Genomic DNA, 2,946 nt, shown 5'->3' with positions numbered 1-2,946 from the left:
CGACGGCTCCGCTCGTTTTCCCGGCACCAGCCGTTCCCGGCGCGCGGAGCAGCCGGAAGCTCCCGGCCGCCTTTTTCATTCCGCGGCTCCGGCCGCTCCGCATTCCTGGCCCCCCGGGGGGGTTTTTAGGGAATCTTCCCCCCACCCAGCGCCTTGCTCCGGATTTCGCTTCCCGCTCCCCGTTTTGGCGCCGGATCCGTGCGGATCCGGCGGAGGACAGCGCCCGGTTTCCCCCTTTCAGAAATTCCTGGCTTGTGGGGAGCGTAGAAAGCCGCTCGCTTCCTGGCTCCGACGCCTCGGGAACACCGTGCATCCCGTTAATTAGAGGAGCGGTGCTTAATTGGGCTGGAATTTGATTGGATCCCGCAAGGCCCTGCGCTTCCGCAGCCGCTTTCCCGTGCYGAGGTGAGGGAATTCCGCCCGGAAAACCGCCCTCGGAAGGGCCGCTTTCCTCCCCGAAACAGCTCGGAGGAGCCGCTTTTCCCGGCCGTTTTCCCATGGAAAACATTCCGGGGTGAGGGAATTTTGGGAAGCGCGTGACGCTGGCCGTGGCCTTTGCCTTGTTTACACCTCGCTGGCCGGGTGACACCGGGTGACGTCAGCCACTCCGGCCCGGATCAAGGTCCCGACTCCAAGCGACGCCGACGGATCCGGCCCTTTCCCGGAAACCTTTTGGGGACCCAGTCGCCCGGATTGCGGCAAAGTCCGTATCCGCTTCCGCACAAAGCGCTTCCTGGCGGACGCGGCGCTCCGCTTCTCCGCTCATCCCACTTCTCCGGTCTTTTCTCTCTTCTCCGTTGCTTCCGTCCCGTTCGGAGAGCCACAATCCCAAGGCAGCGGCGCCTGGAATGCCATAAACGGCTCCGCGCCGGCCTCATCTGAAACCTTTTACCCCAAATCCCGGCTAATTTGTGCCGGTTTTGCTTTTTTTGGTCGTTTCCCTTTTTCCCGAATTCTATGCTTGAATCCAACATTCTCCGGATTCTTTTCAGTGTATTTCCCACTTTGGTGTGTGGGATACCTGGAAGAGCCCAGCAGGGATCTTTAAAGGAATTTTATCCATTGAAAGGCCATGTTTTTGGGATCTAAGTGGGATTTTTGCCTTTAGCTACAGCATCAAATCGGGAAGAGGGAATGGGGTGGGAAAAGGTCATTCCGCTGGAGCTGAGCAGGATGGTGCCRGGCAAATCCAGGTCATTCTCCCAGGATCTGCGTGCGGAAACASTGGAGTGATGGATTTGGGGGCGCCCTGGGTGAGTTTTAGCCGGAGAAATTCCGATAATTTTCCGCAAGGATTTGGGAGCTGCAGCTCCCAGAGAAACCCCAAGGAGCGATGTGCTTTGCCTGGAAAACTTGGCATTTTTCCATGCTGGGAATCAGCTCTGAGGAGAAATCCCGACAAATTCCAAAATTCTCTCGCCCCTGCTCTCTAATGGGAGCTGAATCCGTGTGTGKGGGAGAAGCTGGAGCCATCAGCTTCCCAGTTATCCATCCAGATAGAGCTTTTCCGAGCCCGGAATGATCAACCTGTGTCGGCCTCTGCTGGGATCCGGAACCCTTTACTTGGAGCTGAGATTCCGGGGAAATCTCGAAATGTTTTTCTGCGCCCTCTTGGATCCAGGAAGAGGATCCGCCTGCGGAGGAACCGGAGAGGTGGCACCTGGATGCTCCCGATCCCTCCCCTTTCCCGTGGCTGGAATCCTGGGAAACGCGACTTCGGAAAGCGCGGGATTTTGTGGGGCCAGATCCGCCTGTCGCTGCCTCACTCCAAATATCGGGATCAAGCCCCTTTTCCAGGGGGAAACGGCACCTTTTGGCCCATTTTGGGTCCTGTTTTGGGACATTTTCCCGGCATTTTGGCACAGCGGGATAATTCCAGAAGCGATTCCCGGCTTAAAAAGGGAAATCTCACCCCGGGAGCCGGAGCGAGGCCCATCTGGCACCTCAGCTTAAGCCCTTCCCAGCTCCAGATGGCTCCTGGCTCCCGTCGATCCTTACGGAGTGCCCCATTTTGGAGATTCCCAAGTTTTTTTCCCAGAGGAAAGATTGCAGTTTTATTGCATCTCTTATTAATAAAAGATGTCYCTCTGTTCTGGAGCCGCCCAATGGGATATTCTGGGAATATCCTGATATTTTTCTGGAATGCTCCAGAGCCTAAAAAGATCCCAAGAATTTTTTTTGGAGCAATGCAGGTATTCGGGAGATRGGAAATCTGGGTGAAAACTGTGATCCAGGTGTTACCCGCACGCTCTGGATACAGGGAATGAGCGGGATGCGACCCGAGGTGCCTCCCATGGGACCTTCTGGGAATGTTCTGGGAGTGCTTGGGAGCTGAAGGAGATTCCGGGAATTTTTCCAGAGCGATCCAGACATTTGGGAAGTGGGAAGTAATGGACGAAAAGTGGGATCCAGGCATTGGACATGGGAAGCGAGCGGGATATGACCTCAGATACCCCCCATGGGATATTCAGGGACCATTTGGGGAATACTTGGGAGCAGAAGGAGATTCCGGGAATTTCCCGGGCGTTTTCCAGAGTGATCCAGACATTTGGGAGGTGGGAAATGCGGGAGAAAACTGGGATGTGGGTGTCACCCGTGTGCTCCGAATGGAGGAAGTGAATGGGATGAGCCTTTGGATCCCCCCCATTCCCGAGCTCCCCAAATAGAGGAGGTGAATGGAATGTACCCTCGGACACCCCAATTCCCGAGCTCCCCAAATAGAGCAGGTGAATGGGATGTGCCCTTGGACACCCCAATTCCCGAGCTYCCYRAATAGAGCAGGTGAATGGGATGCCCCTTTGGGAACCCCAATTCCCGARCTCCCCGGATAGARGAGGYGAGCGGGCTGCGCCCTCGATCCCCCCATTCCCAAGCTCCCCAAATAGGGGAGGTGAGCGGGCTGCACCCTCTGGTACCCCAGTTCCCGAGCTCCCCAAATAGAGGAGG

The sequence above is a fragment of the Nothoprocta perdicaria genome, unplaced genomic scaffold (genome assembly GCF_003342845.1).
Source record: "Nothoprocta perdicaria isolate Ctin4 unplaced genomic scaffold, notPer1 scaffold_626, whole genome shotgun sequence".
Taxonomy (NCBI): domain Eukaryota; kingdom Metazoa; phylum Chordata; class Aves; order Tinamiformes; family Tinamidae; genus Nothoprocta; species Nothoprocta perdicaria.
The sequence above is the reverse complement of the archived record's forward strand: the minus strand, read 5'-3'. Positions refer to the sequence as shown.